General features: G+C 35.3%; 1 protein-coding gene and 1 non-coding gene across 3 annotated transcripts in view; both read right to left on the bottom strand.

Moving 5' to 3' along the window:
• Agbl4 (AGBL carboxypeptidase 4) overlaps positions 1-16,318 on the bottom strand; it is a 1,323,233-nt gene that overhangs the window by 526,996 nt on the left and 779,919 nt on the right. The window lies entirely within an intron of this gene.
• Trnav-cac (transfer RNA valine (anticodon CAC)) lies at positions 1,423-1,495 on the bottom strand. The gene has a single exon. It is a non-coding gene; the product is annotated as a tRNA-Val (tRNA).

The following is a 16,318-nucleotide window of genomic DNA, read 5'->3' on the forward strand; positions in this document are numbered from 1 at the left end:
TTTCTGAAAGGCTCAGAATATGTGCCCTCTTCCTTTTGCTATGATCTAATCCAATCTTGGGCCTTTAAAATCCAATAACATTCAGCTAACTTCCAAATTTATATCTCATGTTCTACCTTTCTCCTGAGAGCCAGATGTTTGTTTAATTGTCCACCAGACCTCATAAATGTCTCATGGGCACTTCAAACCTAAATAGTCTGAGGCAGAATTCTTGATTTTCTTTCTTCCATGACACTAAACAGTCACTAGGCCACAAATCCTAGTAGTCATCCATCTTTGCTTCCTCTCTTTTTCATACCCTATATTAAATCTACCTCAGATACTACGTCAAAAATATATCCTGAATAAAAATACATTTTTGGCTCTCTTCCTTAAATTCCTTCCAGCTCTCCCCAGACCACTATAGATGTCACAGTATGGTTTCTCTTGGGCCATTATTTTCTTTCTGCTAGGCCACTATGGCAGCCTCCTTTAGTTGTTCCTTCTGAAGTTCTCTCCATCTTTCTCCTAAAAATGATTTGGGGGAGTTGATGGAGCAAAGTTGACCTCCCTATCTTCAGTCTTGCTCTTTCCCTGTAGTCTAGCCTCTACCTAGCAGTCAAAGTGATGTTTTAAACATATAAACCAGATTTACATCACAATAGCTTTCCATTGAAAATTTAAGGCAAAATCTAAAGTCCTTAACACAGCCCTCAGAGTTCTACTTCTGACCCAATTTCTGGATAGTTTTCAGATTTCATTCTTACACTTTCCCACTCTTCTCAGTTATTCTGGCTGTTTTTGCTTGTTCTTTTTCTCTGAGTCTTATTACAGGCTGTTCCCTCTGTATAGAATGTTCTCCTCTAGATCTTATATGGTTAATTTCCTTATTTGGTTAGAATTTTTGTTCAAAATTCTCTCTAATATGCTTATCTACACGACCTTAGTTAAATATTTCTTCCATAACTCCTTATCTCCCCAGGGATCTGCCTCCCTTGTCTTTATGTCTAGTCCTGGCACATGGTATTCTAGTTTATTTTATTTTGTTGTGTGTCTCAACAACCAGAATGAAAACTTCATGAGAAAAAAGACTTTGTATATCTTATTTATGTTGTATCCCCAGAATATGGAAAGTGATTAATAATTATCTACTGACAGGGTCTGCACAAGGCCTGACACATAATTTTTGTAAAAATATTTACTAAATTAAAATGAACATGAATATCAAATGGATGTATAGTAAATGAATGAGATATGTTTGGACCCATCCAGACTCAAAGATGCAAGAACACATTTAAAGTCCTATTAAAAGGAATGTAGAGTCAAGACGAAGATAGTTGAGTGGATCAAAGAGCAAGCTTATTTTAAAATCCTCACCGTTACAGTGTGGGAACTACTGAAGAATACAAACAACATAATTGAGTCTTTCTTTTTTTTTGTGTGTGGTAGTGCTGGGGATTGAACCCAGGGCCTTGTGCATGTGAGGCAAGCACTCTACCAACTGAGCTATATCCCCAGACCCTGAGTCCTTCATTTAAAATGGTGGAAATGGGGCGAGAGGATGAAATCTCCATTCATCTAATCAGGCTTTACATTTTAGATACCACATTTAACATCCTTGCCAACTAGCACAGAGCCATGCTTAAATTTCCCCATTGGCTGAAAGCTCACTGTCACATTTGCCCAAGCTTTTTCTGCCTCATCAACTCCCCCAAATCATATATTCTCCTTTGACAAATACAGTGCTAAACAGTTCAAACAAAGAAGGAAAGAGGAAACAAGTATTTTCTGAGCATCTACTATATATCAGTACTTATGCTAAGTGCTTTACACAATTTAGTTTATTTGATACTCACAACAACTTCATTGGAAATTATAATCTTCAATTAAAGTCTACAAAGATACTGGGACTTACATAAAACTTACTACACTAGAACTGACACAATTTCATGATGTTGTGGGGGAAAAATGCACCAAACAAACAAAAAGAAACCAAAACAAAACACCATATAAAGCTTAATAGGTTCCAACAAGAAACTATATGGTACACTCAAACTAGCAAATGTTCCAGGAGAGTTTAAAGCAAGACTCAATAGTGGAGTGGAGTATAGGAAACCTGGAGGTATAGTGTTGAACCAAGAGGTCAGATACCACCTCAAGGCAAGAAGGGGAAAGCAGAAAGCGTGGTTATTAGACACTGAAAGCTGAGAGTCTGTACTGAGAAAGCCACTTACAGCAACTATGACTTTCAATCAAAGGACATAGGCTGGCAGTATAGCCCCTCAGGGAGGAAAATAGAGAAGAAAATCTCAGGATTTTATTTTTCCCTCCTGCTGATCTTTAGGTGGTACCTTATTTAGTTGAAATCACAGATCAAGGCAGTCTATGAATGTGATCCATACACAGCCAGGAGGCAAGGTGAAAGACAAAGTGCAAAAGGTTGGAGAGGAACAGGAGAGACAAGTGAAACATATCCTATGCACACACTTTAAACAAGTCATGGAAGGCTTTAACTCTTTAACTTTTAACTCTGAATTTGGATTCAATCCCTTTCTCTAAATCATCAATTGTATGTTTTAATCTGACAACTTTTGTTTTGATCACTACAATGTTTAAAACAAAAAAGTCTACTTCAATGGTTATTATTTTGCAATTACAGCCAAATTTAATGAAAGGTATGTGATTTTTTAAATCAACTTTTCTGAAAATTCCTTTTTAGTACTTCAAGAACATCCCACAGTTCTTTCAGAGCATTACGTATAGTTTTTTTTTAATTGTTTCTCTAAAACAACTAGAATTTCATTATTATATCTGAAATTTTAATATAGTCATTACAATGTCAAAGGAAAGTTCTCTAAGACACATTCATATTTTCATATTAATGGGAGTGCCATTATAATGTTAATAGAAAAATGGGTTCAATTAATTATTTAATTCCTTCATTAAATAATTACTACGTACTACCCTAAAACTCATGGGAATGTAAAACAAATCAACTCATTTAAAATAACAAAAATAGGGGCTGGGGATGTGGCTCAAGCAGTAGTGCGCTCGCCTGGCATGCGTGGGGCGCTGGGTTTGATCCTCAGCATCACATAAAAATAAAAGATGTTGTATCCACTGAAAACTAAAAAATAAATATTGAAAAATTCTCTCTCTCTCTTAAAAAATAAAACAACAAAAATATGCATTGCAAACATTCAGGATATATTTCTGGATATTTTTTAGATTTCCTTCTTACATATATTTGATAATTTTAAGTCACTTTGACCTGGAGTGACTAATCCCATAAAAAATAGGAAGAGCATGCCATATGAAAAGGACACAACTCCTGGATTTAAGATATGGATTTTTTTGGTGGGGGGTACTGGGGACTTAACTCAAGGGCACTTGGGACACTTTACCACTGACCTACATTCTCAGCTATTTTTATTTTTTTATTTTGAGGCAGGGTCTCACTAAGTTGCTTAGGGTCTTGCTAAGTTGCTGAGGTTGTCTTCAAACTTGCAATCCTCCTTTCTCACCTTCTCGATCATTGGGATTACCTGTACCATCATGCTCAGCTTCTGATTTCACAGGATTCATTTTTGGTATACAGAAAAGCTACTGATTTTTGTTTGTTGATTTTTTAATTCTGAAATATTGATGAATTTGTTTATGAATTCTACAAATCTTCTGATGAAATTATAAGGTTCTACTAAGTATCATATCATCTGCATATGGGGATAATTTGACTTCTTAATTTTCTATTTATATGTCATTTAATTCTTTATTTTGCCAAGGTATTCTGGCTAAAATTTCAAGTATTATATTGAATAGGAGTGGTGAGAGTGGACATCCTTGCCTTGTTCCTAATTTTAGTGAGAATGCTTTCTGTTTTTCCCCATTCAGTATGATATGGCTCTGGGATTGCCATAGCTATCATTCATTATGTTGGTGGAAATACTTTCTCTCCCTAGCTTCTTCTGTGTTTTTATAATGAAGGTATATTGAATTTTCCTGCATCTGTTGAGATATTTTTGTTGTGATTTTTGCCCTTCATTCTATTTATGTGGTCTATAACATTTATTAATTTGCATATGTTGAATCATTCCTGTATCCCTGGGATGAAACTAACTTGATTATTGTGTATAGTATTTTTAAGATGTAGTTGATTATTATTAGCTAATATTTTATTGTTGACTTTTATATCCGTGTTTATCAATGATGTTGGTCTTCAGTTTTCTTAAAGTATCTTTATCTGGTTTGAGTATCAAGATGATACAGGCTTTGTAGAATGAGTTTGGAGCATTTCCTTTCTTTACATTTCATAGAGTAATTTGAGGATTATTAGATTAGTTCTTTAAAGATCTGGCAAAATTCAGCTGAGCCAATCAGGTCCAGAGTTTTTCTTTGTTCAGAGGCTTTTTATTACTGCTTCAACCTCATTGATTGTAATTTGTTTGTTTAGGTTTTCCATCCCCTCTTGGTTCATTCTGGGTAGACTGTATTTCTAAAAATGTTTTCCATTTGTTCTAGATTTTCTAATTTACTAGAGTATAATTTTTCAAAGTATTCTTATTGATCCTGTAGATTTCTGTTGTGTCCCTTGTAATATCTTATTTCCACCTCTAATTTTATTAATTTGTGTCACCTTCCTCTTTATCTTGGTTAGTTTGGCTGGGATTTTAACAACGATTTTTTTCAAAGAATCTATAAAAATTGATCTGCATTTTTTTTAGTTTTTAAAATTTTGACTCTAATATTCATTGATTCTTTTATTTTACTAGTTTTAGGACTGAATTTTGCTTGTTTTTTTAAGACTTTAAGATGCATCATTAGGTTGTTATTTGATATTTCTGTTTTTTTTTCATATAGTTATGCATAGACATAAATTTCCCTCTTAGTACTGCTTTTCCTGTATCCTAGAGATGTATTTCCATCTTCATTTAGTTCTAGGTATTTTTAAACTTCCCCCTTAATTTCTTCAGTGACCTTTTCATTGAAATGTATTTTTCAGTCTCCATGTATTAGTATAGTTTCAGGAGCTTTTCTTCTTGTTGTCTAATTTCATTCCATTATGATCTGAAAAAAATGCAAGAGATTATTTCAACTATTTGTTGTGTTTGCTAAGAAATCCTTTATGGCTTAATATATGATAAATTTTGGAGAAAGTTTTATGATTAACTGAAAAGAAAGAATATTCAGTTATTTGTTGTATAAAATATTCTTTAGGTATTTGTTAAGTCCAATTGATCTGTAGTAGGGTTTTAATCTGATGAGTCTTTGTTGATTTCCTTTATGGATGATCTACCCATTCATTAGAGAAGTATATTGAAATCTTCCATTAATACTGTATTGAGGTCTATCAGTGCCTTTATATCTAGGAATGTTTGTTTTATGAAATCTGGTACCCCAATGTTTGGAGCATAAGTATTTGCAATCATTATAACTTCTTGTTGGATTGTTCACTTTACCAACATGTAATGACCTTCATTGTCTCTCCTAATAATTTTGGCTTGAGGTCTTCTTGTTTCATATAAAGTGGCTACTCCCACTTGCTTTCAGATTCCATTTGTATGGAGTATAATTTTCTGTCCTTTCACTTTCAGTCTGTGGATGGATTTTGCCTATTAAGTATATTTATGGAATATTTATTGGAGTAAAAATATAATTGGTTCTTACTTTCTAATACAATTTTCCAATATGTCTTTTTTTTTTTTTTTTGAGGGAGGGTATTGGGGTTTGAACCCAAGGGTGCTTTACCACTGCATTATATCTCCAGCCCCCTCCCCTGCCTTTTTTTTTTGACCTGAGGGTTTTTTAAGTTCCAAAGGCTGGTCTTTTTAAGTTACTCAAACTTTTGAACCTCCTGCCTTAGTTTCTGAAGTCACTGAGCTGACAGGCCTATGCATCACTGTGCCCTGCCAGTCTATGTCTTTTAATTGGAGAATTAAGATCAGGTACCTTGAGTGTTATTATAGAGAGTTATATGTTACTTCCTGTCATTCTATTTTATCTCTAATGTTTGAATCAGTCCTGATTCTTATTTTCTTACTTATTTTTCTAATATGGTTTATTTCTTCTGTGCTCATTGGTTTATTTTTATCTTCCTCTTCTGTGTAAGAGTACTTTTAGTATCTTCTGCTGTGTTAGATTAGTGGTCTTGAATTCCTTTCATTTATGCTTATCATGGAAGATTTTTATATTTTCTTTGATTTTGAAGGATAACTTTGTTAGATATACTAATATGGTTGTGATAGTTTACTTTACGGGCTTTAAATACATCAATCCATGCTCTCCCAGACTTTAGAGTTTATGCTGAGAAATAGGTTGTAATTATGATGGGTTTTTCTTTATAACTGACTTGACAGCTTTTTTTGGAAGCTTTTTCCATATATACCAATGGAGCCTCAACTTAGCTAAGGCCAGCAAAACTCACTGCTTGGCAGAAGAAATTGATCTGAACCCACTCTACCACCCAGGTGTATAGTGATTATTCCTTCATAGTGAAGTCTTCCTAGTGCACAGAAAGCACTCTTCTTCATGCCAGAGAGGGTTTGGTCTTCTAGGCAGAAGATTCAGCACTAGGCCCTCTACAAATCCAAGGGAATTACAATTTCCCAGAAAACTGTGGAATTTCCAGTCACCTACATTTGCACTAGATGAAGAGGGCTGGATAAAGACTTCATAATTCTCCTCCCACATAAAGAATCCCCACAAAACAGTACACAAAACTTCCACCTGCACCAGAGAAGGATCTGTCTGCCAATCTGGGAATGATAGTCCCCAGGTATCTTACCAGTTCATAGGTCCAGAGCAGAACACTCAGAGCTGGCTAGATTTGCTCTAGATGAGGAGAAGGACAGACAAATACTAAATTAAAGGTTATAGTGGCTAAGCTCCACATGTTTTTGTTTTTTGTTTTTGTTTGTTTTAAACAGGGACTGATTTAGTCATGAGGAAAACAAACAGACAAATACATAAACCCCCAAACCAACACAGAACCAAGTAGTTCAGATGCTATCTCTATGCTCAGAGCCATTCAGATGATATGCATACAAGGCTTGCGATTTAAAAACTAGAAGCCTTCCATTTCCATGCGATTTGGTGATCCTCAGGGTTATACAAAATGATATATAAGAGGAAAGGAGGGGTAAGACAAGATAATACAAATGGAAGAAATGATTTACAGTAGAAGGGGTAGAGAGAGAAAAGGGGAGGGGAGGGGAGGGGGGGATAGTAGAGAATAGGACTGACAGCAGAATACATCAGACACTAGAAAGGCAATATGTCAATCAATGGAAGGGTAACTGATGTGATACAGCAATCTGTATACAGGGTAAAGTTGGGAGTTCATAACCCGCTTGAATCAAACTGTGAAATATGATGTATTAAGAACTGTGTAATGTTTTGAACGACCAACAATAAAAAAAAAAAAAAACTAGAAGCATCTGAAAGAAGTCTCTATGTGTTTAACACTTCAGCAAGAAGAATTTTGGTTTTTCATATTTTTAAAACATTTCACCTATATTGTTTCCTATGTTGATCTTTTGGCTTCTCATCACCTACTTGCTATTTGATATCTCTATATAATTTAAAAGGGTTTTTAATTCATTAATTACACATTTCCATGTATCTTTTTTTCTGCTCAATAAGGTATTCTGTTGCTTTCTTTTTCTGCTTTCTCCTCTTGTTTTTCTTTTGTAACTCTTGCCTCCCCCTCATTTTTTCTTTTCTCTCCTTCTCTTTCATTTCCTTTTCAGTCTATTTTCTATGTAATTCAATATCAATTTTATTTTCTCTGTTACCTACTTTTCCAGCTGATTCTGTATAATTTCACTTTCTCTTTATTCTCTTTAACGAAATGATAGAAAATATTTTCAATAGGTTTTTACTTTATGTTGCTGTTAAGCTGTTGCTATTATTGGTGGCTATTTTCTCCTCTCAAAGAAGAGCTGGGGGTCAAACATAGTGATTTGAACATGTTGAGTCGGTGATTTGAGGCTGAGATAACCTCCAGCTTTAAAACTCAGCAAAGAGAAAGCAGCTCATTTAAAAGACTCATATAACAGTAATATAGATTTTCATCCCATAGAGGAACAAATCTCAATGTAGAAATACAGATACATGGAAAAACAAGGCAATATGATGCCTCTGAATGTTCAAAACTCTCCAACAACTGAATCCAGAGCTATAAAGTGGAGGAAATGTGCAACAAATAATTCAAATGGTTGACTTTTTAAATGACCAGTGAATTAAAAGAGAATCTAAAGAATGAGCTAAAGGAGAAGACACAAGATATGAAAGAGCTTTTCAAAAAGTAGATAGAAATTTTGAAAAAAATAATCAGAAATCTTGGCAATGAAGCACTCAATTAATCAAACAAAAAATCAGTTGAGAGTCTCCTCAGAAGATTAGATCAATCAAAAGAAAGGATATAATTCTAGAAGATAAGGTACAGGAATTACAACATTCAGATAATAATAAAAGATGAAATCAGAAACTATGAACAGAATACAAAAAAGTTATAAAACAACATAAGAATCATAGGCCTTGAGGAAGGAAAGAAAAAAACACAGATTAATAGCATAGAAAACTTTGTCAGTAAAATAATATTAAAAAAATCCCTAATCTTGGGAAGAAGATGAACATAGAAGAACTGGAGATATTTAGAACTCCAAATAGTACCAGACAAGAACTTCTCTGTGACATATTATAGTTAAACTGCCAAAAATTCAGAACAGAGAAACAATTTTAAAAGCTGTAAAAGAAAAGTACCTAGAAATTAAAAAAAAAAAAAAGATCAAGCAGATTTTGGTGAATTTGAGACCATCATTTTGTCCCTTTGGACTCTAAATCCCAAATTCTTTTCAGCTACAGATCAAATGTCTTTGATTTGAAGCTCTCAAATTCAAAATGTTTCAAAATATTTCAGACTTCAGATTTTTCTGATTAGGGAAGCTCAATTGCTAAAGTCTATGCAAAAATTCCCAAATCCAAAATCTTAAAAATTGGAAACATTTAATATTCCAACATTTTAAATAAGGGATACTCTACTTGTGCCTACTTTGGTTTTCAAGAGTCTTATGGTGAATTTGACTGGGCTAAGGCATTTCCAGTTATCTCTTAAAACATTATTTTGGGGTGTGTTTCCTGGTGTGTCTGTGAAAGTGTTTCCAGAAGACATGATAGTAAAATCTCTTGTTTGCAAAGATATTTCAATCAGCAGATTGAGAAAAGATCACCAATGCCCTGATAAATGAAATTGGGCATCAGCCAAACCACTGGGAACCTAAAAAGAACAAAAAGAGGAAGGCTGAATTTGTTCTTCCTATCTAAGCTGGGACATCCATCTTCTACTTGCAGGCAGTAGCATTCCTGGCTGTTGGTCCTTGAAATCAGACTAGGACTCATACTATAAGCCCCTGAAGTCTAAGGTCTTAGACTAAAACTGGGATCATCAACTTCTCTAGTAGTTATCAGAATTTTGGAACGGGATTGAATTATGCCACTGGCTTTCTTGGGTCTCTATTTTGCAGATGGCAGATCACAGGACTTCTTGGCCTTCATGATCCAATGATTTAATTGCTATAGTAATTATCCATCTGTATAATCTATTGGTTCAGTTTTGATGTAGAACCCTGACAAATACAAAGAGGGTCCAAAAACTTAGAGTGAAAGATGATGTTCGTAAAAAGGTATAAATTCAGGAAATGGAAAAAAAAATTTAGGAGACAAGTCCAATGCAGATTAATCGGGCTGATTTTCTTAAATTTGCTATGTAGTTTTTGGCCAGTATAGATCCATACCTATCTAGACATTCTATTTGTTCTAAGCTTGGAGGATCTTACTGTCCCCTCTAACTTTGTAATCACAAAAATGTGCTTCTTTCTTTCCAATTTCTTCCTTGAGCCTTACTGTCCTTATATGAAAAGGCCTAAAAATATAATTTTTATTATTTAAAAAATTTTAGAGAATAGATATAAAACATCTAGACTAGTACCTGTAAAATATTGGTTGTCATTATCAATTCTTTTTTTGTGTGTTCCTCTTTCTAGAATCATCATCGAACACCTTGAAATTTTTGTTTTCTTATTATGTTTCTCATTAGACTGCAACTAAGTTAGTGGCATGTGGCCTATATATGGTCACCTCTGCATTCTTAGTATTCAACAGAGCTTGGCACAAAGAAAATTTTCAAAATTTTATTGAAGGTATAAAAGAATGGGTTTCTCATTTTTTGGAATGTTGCTCTGCCAAGTCCAGCTGCTTGCAGCCACCTGAATGGTACTGAAATTTACTCCACAGTAGACAGCAGTGAAGGACAGGCTCTTTGTAAAGATGACCTTTATGTTTTTATCTCATTAGGGCATCTTTTCTTTCTTATACTCTAATTTCACAAGAAGTAAGACTGGATCAGAGATCAAGAGAAAGACCATAAAATCCTGGAGAGACTAGACACAATTTGCACCTCTACAAATTGCCCTAAGAACCTTAAATTGCAACTAATTATCACCAGTAATTAGAGCTGTTCTTCAGAGAGGCAGAAACAGTGTCCTGTAGAGAGCATACAATATTCCTCCAGAGAAATTCAGAGGGACAGGTGTCAGTCTTCTCATTGTGTCTTTCCCTGACAGGGGGGCCACAGTCTGCTTCAGTCACTGACCTAGACACTTACTGCCTAGATCATTGAGATAATAATGATAAGAATAACACAATTTATCTTGAAAGTGTGTTTTGAAATTTAAAATATGCTTTTATCACCAATATCTTACTAGTTTCTCACAGTGTTCCTGTGACAGGAATAATATTCATTCATTGTACACCTCCTATGTGCAATTTGCTCTGCTAAGAATTGAAAATATAGCACACAAAATACTTGCATTTATATAATTTTAAAGCTTATTCAAGAGATAGTAAGTAAATACATCATTAGAGTATAGTATAAACAATGCTATAACAAATGTAGGTAACTATGTTAAAATATCTCCATGTTACAGGTGTGGTTATGTGACTAGCTGACATGCAGAACGGAGAATTTGACCTTGCTTCAAATGCATAATATGAGTAATATCTACATTATAAAAATAAGGAAACAAGAGATAATAGAAATTAAATGACTTTCTTATGTTTGCACAGTAAGTGCTAAAACTAAAATCTCAATCCTCAACATCAAATCTCTGACTTCTTATAAGAAAGCACCTATATAATTTGCCTCAAAAATGTTTATCTCACCTCTGCTTAAATATCTGTAGTGACAAACAGTTTACTACTTCATAAGGCAATACATTTCATCATAAGATAGGAATCAGTTAAATTGTTTTTCCTTCTTATCAGAAATATCAGTAGGGAGGGACTATTGTGGACTTATTACCTTTAAAACAATGAGAATAAATTTATATTATCTTAAGCAATAAGTTTGTAGCAATTTGTTACAGCAGCAATAAGAATCTAACACAACATACTGTTTAATGACTAATTCAATCCCTATATATATTCCCAATAAAAGTGCATATATATTTGTTCCAAAGACATATAAAATACCATTATTACAATACTATTTGTAATACACAAAACTAGAAAGTATCCAAATGCCATTGATGGTATAATGGATAAAATAATTGTGAGAATAAGTCAGCATAATGGTTATCCTTGGGATGGCGGAAGCATAAATAACTGTTTCTGAGATACCAGTGATACCATTTTTCAAAAAGGGTGCATATTCCTTACCTGTATTCAGACTGAAAATTCATCAAACTGCACAGTGAGGGTATGTGCATTTTTATAAGTGTATACTATACTTTGATACAAAGTTTATAAACAAACCAGAAGATTGATTCACTGATGCACCTGGAGGTTACTCATGAAGGTCACAAGTACTTGAGGAAAAGACTAGAATGCCTTTGGCTCTAAGAAATTATTTAACAGGGTCTGTCTGCTTCTCTTAGGCTTACAAAAGAGTCTTTTATGCGTGTTTCTTAGGCACATTCTGTATAATATACCCCCTGAATCTATGGACATAATGTTATTGAAAAATTTAGCAGGTTATAGCTATAATGGAACTATGATATTGCCTCTTCAAGACAGAGAGAGGTAGCTGTATTGCAGTGGCATGGATCTGGGAGGCAGATTTGGGCTTGAATTAGGCTCAGTCATTGACTTGTTACAATATGATAAGTCACTTTACCCATGGATAAAATGAGTGGTTTACAATTAACTATAATCTGCAAGAATTAACCATGAGTACCCTTATTTGTACTCTCTGCGTGGCCTATGCAAAAGATCAGAACAAAAAGTTTTGTATTAAACAAAGGAGAAAAAAATCACCCAGGATTGCATGTGGAGTGGAGGACATGGAATTAGGTCTAATCCTGTGTTTTATGGTTAAACTGCAGATAGTTCTGGGAAAAGTTTGACTATAGCTGGAGCATTAAAGACTTGAAATCAGATAATGATCTTAAGGAAGGAAATGCCAGAAGAGTAACATATTAGATCTAAAGGGCAAAAGTATAGTATAGTCATAGCAATATCTCAGGAAGCAGGGATTCCAAGAGTCATGTAAGGAATGGAGCACTGTTAGGCCAAAGTAAAGGTTTCAGGACACAGGCTATGGAACAACTCTCCAGGGCTAGGAATTCATTCCAACCTGTCACTGACTTCATATCACAAGGATGGTAAAAGAGTTTAAAAGGGTAATGTTGGGCTGGAAACTGGGCCTTGAAGAGTTTCAACAGAAGGATTTCTCTTTAACTAACCATTTTCCAGGTAAGACTGGGACTGGGGCACACTACCTTTCTCCCAAGGATAGCTTTAGGTATTTGCAGATTAAAAACAGGTTCAAAAATCTATTTTGATATCTAGAAATATGCTACTCAATGTTTTCTGTTGTGTTCTATGACCTTTCTGTTGTGTGTCTGTTTTGCTATTGATTTTAATTACAGAATATAATTTCCAGCATGAGGACTGAAGGCAACTCCCTCCAGTGGGCCAAGCTCTTGCCAGAGCCTCCCAGAGAAAATCAAATGAAAAGCAATATGGCTTAGGGCTATGAGCTACTCTTTACAAAGAACACAATGGGTTCTTTTCATATAAATGTCACTGCTTTGGTCTGATGCTTCTCTGCATCTCACTAAGCATGAAGGGGAAATAGAATATGAAAAAAAATATTGCCCAGTTGCTAGGCTCATTTCAGCAAAGACTGAAGGAACTTGGCTGAAACCAGGTATATGGTATACCCAAACTGTGAAGGAGGCAGTCAGTTTCTCAAAAGTTCAGGTCTGAAAATAATACTGGTTTCTTGGATGTGCATGTGCATGCATATGCACATCTATGTCTTACACATGAAAGGTATGAAACATGGATGTGCATATGCACAAATACCCTCTTGAAGCAAAGTGCATAGAGCAAATAGTCATAGAGGGTAAATCTGGAGACTCTGGTTCAAGACACAGCTTAGCCATTTACCACCAATGGGCTCTCATAAAAGTTACTCAACATCTTAGAGTCTGAATCTATTAACTTTCAAAATAAGATAATATGATTTAATGACTGTCTGTTCTGTGCCAGGTATTGTGCTATGTGGCTTCATTTAATCATCAGAATAGTTGCCAGGAAAATATAAGCCAAATTCCTTAGGGCCTCTTTTATTGTACTTATCACTCTATAACATTATTTATTTGTGTAATGGCTGCCTCTCTCTAAATGATGACACCTTCAAGTCAAAAGTGGTCTGATTTAAGCCTGGGAACCTTAGGGTCCAGGACCTGAAAAAATAAAGCATAGGCAATAAGAAAAGAAGCAGTTAAACATTAAAGTCCAACTGACAGTTAACTTTACTAAAACATGATCTAAAAGCAGAGAGTCATGAGAAGGCTCTATGGATTAGAATCTTTGCTATCAGAGCAGCAAAGCTGTCTTTGTATTGAATACACATACATTCTTCTCTCATTCTTGGGTGTGGGCAGGGACAGTACAAGGTCTTTCAGACAAGGTCAATAGTAGTATTGGGAACTGGATACAATCTAAGGGGACCCAGTCTCTGATGAGATTTCCCATGAAGCAGAAACTAAAATGGACATTAGCACTCAAGATGTTTAAGGAATGGCTTTGGAATCAATACCTGTGAAAGGGAAGGAAAATAAGCAGGAGTGGACAGAGGGAGAACTAAACTGTGGTAAAAGCCCATAGATGGCCTCACTGCATCTTTGGGGAGCTGTGGAGCTAGCAGGGTCTTCCAGAGTTGTCTCAAGTTGGACTAAAGAGTTTTAACAGAAGGATTCAACTAACCATTTTCCAGGTAAGACTGGGGCTGTGGCACACTATGGAGATTACCAAGGCCTTCAAACTCCTTCCTGCTAGTACTCTATTTATTGGTAACTGAGGCAGACCTTGAAGAGGCTTATAGTTGAAGGTTATATGCTGAGTACACTCCCAGAAAATGTTTCTATCTTGAAGAAGAATCTGGGTGGTGCACCATGGTGTTTCCCTATGATCTAAAGGTAACCAAATCTGGACTAGCAGTGGGTCATGAGGCCTAAACTTCTAACAAGACTGGAAGGCTGGTAGAAAGGGATAGGGGAACATATGCTTGAGTAAAAGTTAGGTCAGGCAGTCCCAGGTCACAGAGGATGCATGACTAAGCCAGGGATCATAAATTCAACCTGGCAATGAATTGAGTTCAGGAAATCAGGCAACGTTCTCAGGGTCAGGCAGGGTTTGTTTTCTCTCTCTCCCCCACCTACCACTCCCCCCACAACAGAGTTTGAAAGCCTTCTGCTCTGTGCTTTGCATTTCATAATTTATATTTTTTCATCCTAATAACTCCAAATTGAGGTCTCATATTGGACATCTCTAGGCTGTCCCCATGGCAACTTGGTTGTTGTGGTGTATGAACAAGAACTAGGAATTCCTATACTGCTCTGTTAAAGGACTTAGTTGTTAGCCAAGAAGTTGGGTGGAAGCTTACTAGTGAGAGGTCCTCATATGAGGAGCAGACTAACCTGAGATAAATCATATACAAGAGGAAAATTGAAACTTTTATGGACTCTGAGGCCATAATAAGTTGAGAGAGAGTCAAGGGATATAAGGCACCAGCAATAGATTTTAGCAATAGATGCCCTCAAAAGGTCAGACATGTCTGATTGATGTCAGTGATCCTGTTCTAAAAGCAACCCAGGCCAGTCAATCCAAAGCCAAGATCAAAGAGAAATCAGAGACCATCGGGTTCATACAAAATTGCAATGGAGGAAAACAGAGGAGGAAAGCGGAAATCTGAGAGACCTGGCAATTTTACCTAATGAGGACTAAATCAATATAAAGAGACTATTTGGTGACAGTACAGGATAAGGTTTTTGGTTTAGAATACAACTTATTGTTATAGCTATTTATTTTCAATTTTGTTAGCAAATGAACACCTGAAGAAGACCAGAGCTGTTTTATAGAAAGGAAGATACTATATTTTCTTTGTGTGGTATGAATATAGTTTTTGGATTCACTATGCTAATATAAAATATTAACATTTGATATGTACATCATAATTCAACAGTATTAGACTCAGTATATCTCATGACTATTGTATCTCTAATGTCAAAACTTATTGACATAATGGGACCTTAGAGAGTATTTGCTGAATTAATCAAATGAATAAATGAATGAATTAATTTTGAAAAGTAAAGCTGATAACACCCCTATAAAGTATATATTATTGTAATACCCATAATACAAATAATCTTATGAAGGTTAATTGAGTTGTTGAAGCGAAATGCAATGTGTAATAGCATTGTAGCTTGATCCTGGGTTTCCTGACTCCAAGGCCATTTGCTGTTTCCACGTACACTTGTTATTACTTCAATTTTATGCCAATCACACTTCACTGTTAAGAGACTAAAGAACATTCTAAGGCCCATCCTAGGCCTAGAGTCTGGATTACTGATTCATAGTTCAGATTCCCATTCTGCCATGAGGCATCTGTGGTTAGGAATTATCACATACTCATGTCTGATATAAATTTCTACATGGCTCAGTTGAAGAATGTACAAACCACTTCTTTGGCACTGACTTCCATATCACACAGTAAAATCTCCTTCAGCATTTTCAGCTCCTTTTAGTGCTTACCCAACAGTTTCTGTCTTCGTTGCCCCAGATTGAGAATTCAGATATGCAGTCCAAGCTGGAGGCTTATGGTTTTGTCTTCCTAGTTATAAGCAAAGTTCTTTGCAAAGCAGAGAAAGGCCCTCCAACCCTGGACTCTTTTTTTTTTTTTTAAAGAGAGAGAATGAGAGAGAAGAGAGAGAGAGAATTTTTAATATTTATTTTTTAGTTCTCGGCGGACACAACATCTTTGTTGGTATGTGGTGCT

This window comes from Ictidomys tridecemlineatus, chromosome 11 (assembly GCF_052094955.1).
Source record: "Ictidomys tridecemlineatus isolate mIctTri1 chromosome 11, mIctTri1.hap1, whole genome shotgun sequence".
Classification (NCBI taxonomy): Eukaryota; Metazoa; Chordata; class Mammalia; order Rodentia; family Sciuridae; genus Ictidomys; species Ictidomys tridecemlineatus.